This window comes from Poromitra crassiceps (assembly GCF_964638095.1).
Source record: "Poromitra crassiceps genome assembly, chromosome: 3".
NCBI classification, from domain to species: Eukaryota; Metazoa; Chordata; class Actinopteri; order Beryciformes; family Melamphaidae; genus Poromitra; species Poromitra crassiceps.
The window spans coordinates 20738634-20751577 of NC_139625.1; positions in this window are offsets into that span (position 1 = coordinate 20738634).

Here is a 12944-nt window from a genome sequence, read left to right on the forward strand (position 1 = left end):
TATCAGCTTCAGGCAGAGGGAGCGAGAGGAGAGGATTACCTGTGCAACAGTTAAATATGGCCTGACTCAGTGTCATTATCCCAAAGCTCTGCTTATTCTCTCCTCAGCCTCGTATTCATCACTCTCCTCTGCACGACTCTCCTGCCTTTCCCTCTGCACACACAGCTGCACCATGTTGCTGGCTGGCAAGCGTCTTGCCCCGTGGTAACGTGTGGTTTGTACATCAGTCTGTACGGAAACATACGGTAACTATGGTTTGTACATCAGTCTGCTCAGGAAACAATGTAACTATGTGTGGTTTGTACATCAGTCTGCTCAGGAAACAATATAACTATGGTTTGTACATCAGTCTGCTCAGGAAACAATGTAACTATGTGTGGTTTGTACATCAGTCTGCTCAGGAAACAATATAACTATGGTTTGTACATCAGTCTGCTCAGGAAACAATGTAACTATGGTTTGTACATCAGTCTGCTCAGGAAACAATGTCAGGCACAATGAAGAATGAGGAAATCAGGCTAGAGTGCACATCTCTATCGAGTGCAGGAAATTCCAGCTTTGTATCCGTCGGTGATATCAGTATTTATAGACGGTTTACATGGAATTGTGTTGCTAGGGAACAGTTTGAAACCTACAGTAGCTTATTTCCTGTCAGCTATTGTATTAGCATCACACTGCAACAGGAAGTTAGTTAGGGGCAATTTAGAATGTTTATGTTGTCAAGTTGAAACCGTCTATATGAGTGACGCACGCACACATACATACATACACAGACACGCAGTCGCGCGCGCGCGCACACACACACACACACACACACACACACACACACACACACGCACACGCACGCACTTGTCAGTCATGAGGACTGACTACATTCATTCCCTACCCACCATAAATGTAACCCTCCCTCACCCCTACATGGCTACCATGGCTTAACCCTAATCCTAAATCTAATCAATCTTGCCGCTTTACCAGCGGTGTTGGTCGTTTTTCAGAACATTTGGGGTCTAGCCAAATGTTACAGAACCGTACTTGGGGGTTTGTGCAGGCCTACAAGCCTTTGAAAGTTATGTTTGAAAACAATGAAGTGTTTAGCTGTAGCTCGTAGACATCGGACCATGAAGCTACCAGCCAAATCAGTGTCATTGCTAGCTAACACTCCAGTGTCCATCTGTCCACTCAGCTGGCTGATTGTTGCCATTATATTTCATATTTGGATGAGAACGTTTGTATGGAAAAGAGTGCATAATCTACTGTGGAGACACTTGCCAGGAGTGATTCATGAAAAATCATCATTATGTATAACACCCAGAAATGTGCATGTTTGGCAACTCTTCATGGCCTATGAAAGAGCTTGGCGCAGGCTTTCATACCCTTCATAAAGCTACAGAGTGCAATCCCAGAAGGAATGTACCCAGGCAGAAGTTGACATTTAGGTTGCAGAGGTCGCCATCAATAGTGTTTTATTTGGCAGTCTTAAAATGTTGGCAAGCAATTGCGCGATCTGTCAGCAGTGTTTCAACTGAGAAAAGGCCCTCCAGGAGGTTTGTCTCTATTAAAAATGTCTAATGTGTAACATGGAGCCCATTTCCTATCTTAAAGGGAGGCTTTGCCGATTTTCAACCCGCTTTGTATCATTACAATGTCAGTAATGATGTAGATGGGCAGGCTTTACGCTTTACCTTCTCTTCATGTTTTCCTGCACCAAGAGCTCAGTTTATTCCAGCACTTCCGTGTCCAGAGTGATGCAAAATGCATCATTCTGTGCAGGAAGTGAACAGATGTTGCTCGAGGGCGGCTGTTATTGTTTCTTCTTATTTTCTCGGTATGTGCACATCGAATCACATCGAGAGCCTTATGAGCATTAATGACTCATACCAGCTGGCAGGGGCGGAGTAAAAGCGGTCCTTCCCCCAGAAAAATAAAATCTCAGCAATAACTCACTTTATTCACCTTATGTAGCCACGCCCATTTGACCCGGTTGTGTGGCCGTATCAAAACTTCCGGCTAAAAATAATAATAAAATAAAATAAAAAATGGCTGCGCTGCTCCAATATCATCTAACTCTGAATTAACTAATAATTTAGCCAATTGTATCTAACATACCAAATAAAAGCAAACGGCAATGTCTAAGAATGCAACGCCATGTAACTGGCTCGTTAAGTCTCGCATTCCAGGGAATTACGTTAACGTCTGCGGGTCTTATTGACGTTAGTGGCTCGCGCTGCCTTGGAGGAGAGACAACTATCTGAAGCTTTCTTTGTTGGAGTCCAGGTATGTTTTACAAGAAAGTGCTCGTCATTGTTGACGATAACGTTATCTGACCTAGCCAACAGTGGATACTCGCTTGCTTGCTGTGTAGCGGCTCAAAGTAGTAGGCTACGTTCTTTATTTTACCCCTTCACTGTCCGCTCAAAAAACAACTCTCTTATTTTGCGCAGTGACCGCCGGAAGTGTTAAAAGGACCCGGAAGAATTTGGCCCACTGTAAGGTCTGAACATAAGGTGAATAGGGTCAATTTACTGTATATTCATTCAGAGATTTTTTGTCAATGATGTGTGCTGTTGTGGTTATTAGCTTAGTCAACTTATTCTACTCACTTATACACTAGCTTAGTAGGAGGTTGCTGGACACGGGGAATCCTCACTGACTTGAAGAACGTCTCTGTCAGTCTGAAAGTCTGAGAACAACCTTCATTAAATCATGTGAAATTCCTTCCAGAATCCTAATGGCAAAAAAAAAAGTTTGACTTTCATTTATCAAACCAGTTAATTGTGTTCCTTTACCACTAATTGACTGCCTCTTATACAGTACTTAGACAACATTATGACAACTCCAGCATCCCTTGATTGGTCTGAAATCGTCATATGAAAGAAAGAACAAATCGTTCAATTAAATCTGCATCGTATCACTCAATCTCACCTAAGATAACCTATTCTTGCATCAACCTCTTCACTCTGAACAAACGGATAAAGAGAGCTGGCTCGGTGCTGTGGGCACTACTCTGGAACCCCTGGAAGTGGTTGTCAGTGTTTTCAGTCAGAGGCTCCATCAGCTCCCATGCAGTAAAGACGGGTACAGGAGGTCTTTCGTGCCCACCGCAATAACCATATATAATAACTCCCACACATGCAGAGAGAGGAGACTACTCCTTTCCCTCCCTCTCCCTCTCTCCTTCCCTCCCATAAAGTCACTTTGGAATTTTTGTCCACACAGCACACGTGTACTTGGAATGATAGTAGGCATAAGATAGTAGTAGTATAATATAGGGATGTATGAATTTGTTTATGAGTGATTTGGGGGCAGGACTCGATAAGCCTAGGCTTCTTCCTGCCCCTTTTCAAACAGTTCGCCTTTTTCATGTTTGAGTTTACGTATTTTCCTTCTGATGAAGTCTATTAGACTGTTATGTTTACTGTTTTTTTTCACTTTATGTATTGTTTTAACTGTTTGAAATAAATTGTTTCAATCAATCAATCAATCAATCAATAGTAATAATATTACTATATAATAATAATATGATACAAGTAGACAGTTACTAGTAGTTGTAAAATGTAAAATATGTATATTGTTTCAAAGTATGTATATATACTGTATTATATATTTATAGTATGTATACTATATCTATATTTGTTTCACCTCCCTAACCTGTAGGTGTGTTTTTAATATAAGTATGTTATACTGTCATTGACTACTGTTGCTGTAATGAAAGAATTTCCCTCCGGCGATCAATAAAGTATTCTATCTATCTATCTATCTATCTATCTATCTATCTATCTATCTATCTATCTATCTATCTATCTACTGTAACCTACTCAGAACAGGGCTGTGGCTTCTGTCCCTTTTTTTCGTTCTGCATCTTGACCTGGAGACATCAAATGGAATTCAGTGTTTTGCTAACTATAACCTGATACTGGTGGTAAAAAAGGTTCACTGCTTCACTGCTATAAGACTCACACCGCTCTCATTTACCAATGTTAAATAGGATGCTACAAAGCGAGGCAGAAGGCTACATGCAAACAACAGGATTGAGGGATGGCTAACGTTAAAATGTTAAAGGAGAATTCTGTTTTTTTTTACAACCTGAACCTTATTTTCTGCTTTTTTTTTAATGATTTTTAATTAACTCACCCTGAAAAGAAATGTTCCAAATCCAACCACCACAATGCAATGAATGAGCCCAGTCGCGGCCTGGAACAGAGGAACGCGGGGCGGGAGCTTTTGTGACAGACAGCGTAAACAAACAGGCTGGCTGCAACCAGGTCAATACAGCGGCCATTTTCTCACTGTCGTTATGATATAATAACGATAGAGTTGCTGCATGTTCAAAAATAAGCTAAATACACACATTACACATGCCCGCATTTCACATGCCCGCATTTTCTGTTTCAGGCTGCTGCTCGGCGCTTTTTTAGTGCAACCATAATGTTAGTGCATCAATTTCAAAACTTTTGTTTCAGGGTGAGTTAAAAATAATTAAACTAGAACGACCGCGACGCGGACTTATGCCTCCGCCATTAGTTCATTCTGGGGTCCAAATCGCCATTTGAGGCAAATTGGAAGAGATTCCGTCAAGGCGCTCCTGTGATGTTGCGTTACAGACCTTGGAAATTGGGTGTGTGAGAGGTCACAGTGACCTTGAACTTTGACCACCAAAATGTAATCAGTTCATCCTTGAGTCCAAGTCGGTGTTTGAGACAAGTTTGATTAAATTCCGTCAAGGCATTCCTGAGATATCGCGTTAACAAGCTTGAAAATGGCGTTCGAGAGCTCACCTTGACCTTTGACCACCAAAATCTAATCAGATCATCCTTGAGTCTAAGGCGATGTTTGAGGCAAATTTGATGAAAGTCAGTCAAGGCATTCGTGAGATATCGCGTTAACAAGCTGGAAAATGGCGTTTGAGAGGTCACAGTGACCATGACCTTTGACCTTTGACCAGCAAAATGTAATCAGTTCATCCTTGAGTCCAAGTCGATGTTTGAGACAAGTTTGATTAAATTCCGTCAAGGCATTCCTGAGATATCACGTTAACAAGCTTGAAAATGGCGTTCGAGAGGTGACAGTGACCTTGACCTTTGACTTTTGACCACCAAAATGTAATCAGTTCATCCTTGAGTCTAAGTAGATGTTTGAGGCAAATTTGATGAAATTCCGTCAAGGTATTCATGAGATATCGCGTTAACAAGCTGGAAAATGGCATTTGAGAGGTCACAGTGACCTTGACCTTTGACCACCAAAATGTAATCAGTTCATCCTTGAGTCCAAGTCGATGTTTGAGACAAGTTTGATTAAATTCCGTCAAGGCATTCCTGAGATATCGCGTTAACAAGCTTGAAAATGGCATTCGAGAGGTCACAGTGACCTTGACCTTTGACCTTTGACCACCAAAATCTAATCAGTTCATCCTTGAGTCCAAGTCGATGTTTGAGACAAGTTTGATTAAATTCCGTCAAGGCATTCCTGAGATATCGCGTTAACAAGCTTGAAAATGGCGTTCGAGAGGTCACAGTGACCTTGACCTTTGACCACCAAAATCTAATCAAATCATCCTTGAGTCTAAGTCGATGTTTGAGGCAAATTTGATGAAATTCCGTCCAGGTGTTCCTCAGATATCGCGTTAACAAACATCGTACGGACGGACGTACGGCCGTACGGACGGACAACCCGGATCCATAATGCCTCCGGCCTGGCTATCGCCGGCGGAGGCATAAAAAGCCGAAAATACGGTCCAGGTTGTAAAAAAAGAAGAAGAATTCTGTAACATTAGCTGGTACAAGTAGACAACTATCGTACTATGCAAACTAAGCCTTTAATAACTACCAGCGGAGGACAAACAGAAAGTAATGATTTAAAACACGAGAAACAGTGAAGGTTTATTTCCCACTTTCATCACTGTCCAGACATTCACTGCAGAGTCTTCATCCCTTTAAAAAAAAGAATCAGAAATTATAATTAAATTCAACAGGCCATTACCTTTTAGACTGACTACATTTTCTAGCATCATAGCTTTCTGTACATTCTTAGTTTACTTCTACAAGACTTATGTCCTGCCTTTATTTGGAACACACTGTTTTTATTGAAGTATAGTGCTGTCTAAAAATGAACCATTGACAAAAGGGGGGTGGGGGGTGGGGGCAGACACTCATGACAACACATCAGATGTCTGGTTCTCATGGTGTTCTGGGACATTATTTGCATGTCTATTCAGAAGAACACTTTCCCCCCTCTCTAATGGAGAATGTAGTGCAAAATAATGAATATACATGATTAAATACTCAGGAGAGATGCTGCCTCCTACGCGGATAGCCTACACAACTCCCACACATTTTAAATGGGCCCCTGTCAGGAGGCTGAGTGGAGGAGAATGCCGCAGTCTGTATCTATTTGTAAATGCTCAGGGCGAATAAGAAAAGACTCTGGGATGGAGCGGCGTCTGATTGGAGTTGGCGATTGTAGCGAACCGCCGTCGGATAATAACGATGTCAAGTCAGCACGTCCCTCGCCATCGTGAGAGGTGACCTTGCCTACTGATCCTTGGTCGGCACTCCACAAAGCTTGTAAACATGAGGAAAAGTGGGAATTATCCCATCCACTCATCTCCCCTCTAAACACACTCAACACGCGCACGCACGCACACACACACAAACACACTCAACACACACGCGCGCGCGCGCGCGCGCACACACACACACACACACACACGATGAAGATACTCTCAGCAGAGATGGTCATAGCAAGCTAAAATTACTATGAAGCTTTCACCCATTCACTGTACTACAGTACACTATAATATACAATACCATACGATACCATAGCATAACATACCATACTATCCCATCCTATACTATCTATCTATCTCTATCTATCTATCTACAGTATCTATCTATCTATATAAAAGTGAGTAATCTCTGTCTGTTTCAATTTTGTCCCACTGATGATCTCATAAGATCACAAAAAATCTACAGGGGTGGCCAAACTTTTTTGGTTGTGGGCCGCATACAGAAAAATATAAGGAGTCGCGGGCCAAACAATATTAAGCGCAGCAGTTTTCGCGGCAAAAAAATTGGACCAGAAAACCCTTGTGCCATCAAAAATTTAATTTCTACCTAAATAAATATATGACACATAGTTTATTGATGTGCTCACCTATTACAATGGGTATTTCTGTATGTTTTCAAATTTTCTTTTCCTGTGCAAACAGGTTAAGACAGAGATAATTTAACATAACATTAGTATTAAACATTCATTCAGTATTAAAAATGTTAAAAAATAAATAGACCAGGTCAGTATAACCCATTTTCAATGGTTTTAAATTGAAAAAACGAAATGGGGGAATCAGTTTTTTTTGTTTTTGTTTTTCAGTTTCTTTTTCAGTTTCTTTTTTGTTTTTAAGTTTTTTTCCCATTTTCGTTTTTTCGTTTTTAAAACAGAAAAACGGACAAACGTTTTTAGCAAATTTTTTGTTGTTGCTAAATTCATGGCAGGCCACTTAAAAACGGGTAGCGGGCCGCAGTTGTTTTGGGCTACACGCAATTGTGACATCACTGATGTCATGTCACAATGTCTAGACATCATCAGGCTGATGATGTCACAATGTTTGTGACATCATCCATGATGTCATCAGTGATGTGAAGTTGAGCTGTGCATGCCAATAGAGCAGGCGAGGCTGCGCAGTTGCCGAGTTTTGGGAGCGGCCGCGCAGCTGCCAAGCTGCGTATACAAGCTGCAGGGCCAGCTTGGCGAGCTGGGAATCGAGCATGCGAGATGCCTAGTACTATACTGCTATGCCTAGTACTATACTAATATACTATACTATACTATACCGTATACGTAAGGGATAATGTATACTGAGCCGGTGATTACTGTGGAAATAATGACCGACAGGTGAATGATTTAGCCCGACGCGCAGCGGAGGGCTTAATATTCACCTGAAGGTCATTATTTCCAGTAATCACCGGCTCAGTATACATTATCCCGCTTAGAACACGGCCTACAACTAAATCATTCAATAATCTGACAAAAATAATTATTCAAATAGATTTTTTAATAGCGTTTTCAACACAAAGCGGTTTCATTCGTAATTGGCACACAAGACACCACAGCTGCAACTGGTTGGCCTAATTAGTAGCGTCTGCGGACAAAATGCTCTTACCAACTGATTAATCCAGGTGTGGCAGAGCAGCGGTCGGTTGTCGAGAAATAATGACCGGTGAATATTGTTGATTGACCAATCAGAATCGAGTATTCGAGAGAGCCGTGTTCTAATATACTATATACTATACTACACGAGGTTATACATCATCTCATGACTGCATTACATTGTGGGATCAGTGCATCCTAGGACTTTCTTTGTGATGAATTGCTGTAATTTACTTTTTGGTGTACCTACTTTCCCCTCAATCCTGCCTTGTCCGCTTCGACTTTAGTTAGTTATTTTCTCCATTTCTCAGAGAATGCCTTTCAATAACCCAGAGAACGCGCCTGAACTGAATGCATTCAGCTGTGGTTTGTGTGTAAGTGGAGAGAGCAGAAGGGATAGCATAGTAAGAACAGTTTATTTTCTGGTCAAAAGCAAGAGGTCCTCCCCCCGACTCAAAACACATCATGTCTTGTGTGGCATTGTGAGGTAGATAGATGGAAGAAAAAGTCACGGACCGGTTGTCAATTTTAATAATTAAAAAAATAAATACATAAATAAACATAGGCTATAATATTATAGGCTGTGTGGTAGTTGAAACATAGTTTCAAGTTGACGTTTATTAGGGGTCCAAGCACGAAGTGCGTGGATCCCTATTGTATCTGTTCCGATTATTTTTTTTTTTCTTCTTCTCCGGTAAAACTGTATGTACAGCAGAAACTGTAAGGCTCAGCATAGCCAGACTGGGCACATAGATTGTAAATGTGCCTCACTACTCAGAAACAAAAAATTACCCATATCGGCCAGATGGTGGCGCTATAACAGACCATTTCGTGTTATGGTCCATATCTTCTGAACCGTGAGGCGTAGAATCAAAATTCCACTTCGGCTGTATTCCCTGGATCAATACGCATCTATCCATATAGGCCACGCCCATTTGCGTGTGCCTAGATTTTCCGCCATTTTGAATTTTATCTAAAACCTACTTTTGCTATCTCCTCCCAGGCCATTTGCCTGAATGAGCCTAAACTTTTTCTGTGGCATCTCTGGACTTACCTGACTCAAAGTTATTAAAGGATTTTGGATACGTGAAACCGTCTTGAAATGATAAATGTTTAAACTTTTGTGTATTTACTTTTGTTCTTTTCCTGCCCTAAAAGTGTGTGGATCTCAGAAACCATACACCCCCCATCACCCAAACTTTCCACACAGGTTCACGACATCACCCACTACTCAGAGTAAAAAAATTACACCAATCCACCAGATGGTGGCGCTATAACAGCCAATTTCACGTTTGTCGGTCCATAACTTCTGAACTGCGAGCTGTAGAATCAAAATTCCACATCTACTGGTTTCCCTGGAGCATCATGTATCTAACCCACTAGGCCACGCCCATTTCTGCGTGGTAGATTTTCCGCCATTTTGAATTTGATCAAAAACCTACTTTTGCGAGCTCCTCCTAGACCGTTTGGCCAAATCACACAAAACTTTTTCTGGGCCATCTATGGACTACCCCGACCTAAGGTTAGTAAAGGATTTTGGATACGTGAAACCGTTTTGAAATGCTAAATCTCGAAACTTTTAATAAAACACACGCCAACACTAAATTGCCCACAACTCATTAACCGGTCAATTACAACTACTGCTGCTACTACTGCTACCACTCCCACTACTACCAACACTACTACTACTACTATTACTACTTCTGCTACTATTACTACTACTACTACTACTACTACTACTACTGGAAGTTGGAATGTAGCATTTTGGGTGGGGTTAATGTGTTTTGGGGTTCTGCATCTGCTGTAGCATAATACATAGTTGGTTTAGATGTCACACAGTAATGCCCGATCCACAAAGACTTGACACCCACGTTTGAATAAAAACAAGTTTATGCCATAATAAGGTTATATCCGTGCCTTGTCATTGCTGTGGAAGGATGGTGTAGGGGTAAAGTAGCAGACACCAAAGCTGGAGGTCCTGGGTTCAAACCACGGCCAGGTAACTGTTTTATTTTTTGAAAATGTGGAATAAAGGTTAATCTGAATATAATTATGTATAACGCTGCTGAATACACACTGTGTACATAGCAGAATAACTGAATATGCCTATTTATGGTAACGTCATATTTCGACGTCCTCTTGACATTCCTGTGTAGATGTCTAAATGATCCCCAAATCGGCTGTGATTTGGCCTAGTCCTGGACGTCACTGAAAGATGATATCAGAACATCATCATGATGTAATTGTGTTTGCTGGGAGCCTTCTTTCAGATGAGAGAGGAAAAACATTCCAATACATTATTGTGTCTTCACATGTGAAAGGTCCAAAAAGAGAATTCAATCTGAATTATCCGTGTCACTCATGTGCTCATTGTAACAGCACAACCCACACCAATTAGTTCAAACACCTCCATTCAGGGCATACTTTTAATGTAAAGTGGTGCATTATGTGTGTAATACAAAAATGTCCTTAATGGTAAATGGACTGCATGACAAGCTGCCATGCAGGGTGCTGGCTATAGTCACCAAAAGCAATTTCAGGGATAAACCCCATCAACCTTCTGTAGTGGACGCCACTACGCCCTATGGTTTGATGTGTGTGTGGGAAAGACACAATGACAACTGAACATTCTGATTTCAGAACACAAAAGCTCCATCATGAGACAAGAACTAACCTCTCCTGTTGCAAAACACGTTCTTGAACACAGCCACGCAATCTCCAGCTAACATTTCCAAGATATTGAAAAAGTTCATGAAACACCGCAAAATAAGGAGGTAGCATGTGGGGTTTTAATTACTGTTACTGACTTACCTGTCTGAAGTTGAAAGTTTTTCATCCCACGTGGGGTTTGAACTTTGAGCGGCAATGGTCTTTAGTTAGCATAAGTCAGGTACTTTACCAAGTGAGCTATCCAGACTGTTGTATTTAACTTTGTAGACCATATTATATGTATCTGCAGAGCCAGAGAAGTACTTGTCGTATTGACAGTATGTTCTACCCAAATACCACTTTCTGTCCAGATACTTAAAGGGATATTGTACACAAAAACTGCTTTCTATCCAAGTACTACTTCAAGTTTCAAGACATCACCCACTACTCAGAGGAAAAAATTACACCAATCTACCAGATGGTGGTGCTATAACAGCCAACCACCACTACTACTGCTGCTGCTGCTACTACTACTACTACTATTGGCTACTAGTGGCGGCTGTGGCTCAGGAGGTAGAGTGGGTTGTCCACTAATTAGAAGGTTGGTGGTTCGTTCCCCGGCTCCTCCAGTCCGCACATCGAAGTGTCCTTGGGCAAGACACTGAATCCCAAATTGCTCCCGATGGCTGTGCCAGCACCCTGCGTGGCAGCTGGCCGCCTTCGGTGTGTGAATGGGTGAATGTAGGCACATTGTAAAGCGCTATATAAATGCAGTCCATTTACCATTTACCATTTACTATTCTTAGTACTTCTGCTGCTACTACTGCTGCACTCCCACTACTACCAACACTATTACTACTACTGCTACTACTACTACTACTAGTACTGCTTGGAAACCGTCAGGTCACCGGATCTCAACCAAACTTTGTTTACTTGTGCATATACCAAGTCTGAATAAATGTGCACTATCTGACATATACCCCCCAAGTCACCGGAAGCTTGGACCCCGCATCGCCGCTTGCGGCTATATTTTATGTTTGTAGTTTGTTATATATTATATTTTTATTTTATTTTTTTATTTTTTTGGACCGGGCTCGCGGCCCGTTACCAAATGCGTTGCGGCCCGGTACCGGTCCGCGGCCCGGTGGTTGGGAACCACTGTTCTAAGTGGTGTTCTGTGAAAAAGAGAAGTACTTTATTTGTTAACAAAGATGGAAAGAAAGAAACGGGTTGATGGAGACAGTGAGAGAGAGACATCAAGCTTGACAGAGATAAATAGCAGGAGAGAGAGTGGGAAAGGTTGATGAAGCGAGAGGCGTACGGCAAGGAGAGTGGCGCTATCAGTGGGTGAAATATACCCCATGCCTCCGCCTGCAAAGGACAACATCACTGTTCTGAGGTGTCAAGCTGAGATGGACGACCAGGATGCTTGCTCTGTGTGGGAGCCTGTGTTTGTGTGTGTGTGTGTGTGTGTGTGTGTCTGTGTGTGTCTGTGTGAGAGAGAAAGAGAGGGGGGGGGGGGGGGGCAGTGTGTGTGCATCTGAGCATGTATGAGTGTGAAAAGACAGAGAATGAGTTCCTGTTTGATACATCACAGGCACAAAAGTAATGGCTCACTGTGGAATCATTGCAAGTTGCCTGCTGTGTGCGTATAGTGCTGCACTTTCCATAATATACTGTACCACCCGCACGCACGTGTTTTTTTTACAGTGCACCTAAACGCAACATACAAGATACCCGCTGAATAAGGGCCCTATTCTCCCACAGGCCTTAGGCGCAAAAACTGGCGTTAAACGCAAAAAAACGTGCCTTGCGCCTGCCTCGGGAAGATAGCAACATGGTTTTAGGCCCCGAAATGCGCTTTAAGCCAAAGAGGCGTGGCGCAGTGCCAGAATAGGCCAGAATGGGCGCTTCGGCCTTAAATACCGGCCTAACGATATCTTCCGCCCTGGCGTTAATTTAGCGCTTAGCGCTTTTCAAAACCAGGCCTATTCAGTAGGGCTGTGCCGATTCACTTATCTCCCGATTCGATACTATCACGATACTTTGGTGCCGATTCGATATATATTGCGATTCACGATTATTGCGATTCTACGATTATTGCGATTCGATATTACGATTTATTGCGATTTTTGTTTATTTTTTTCTTTTAT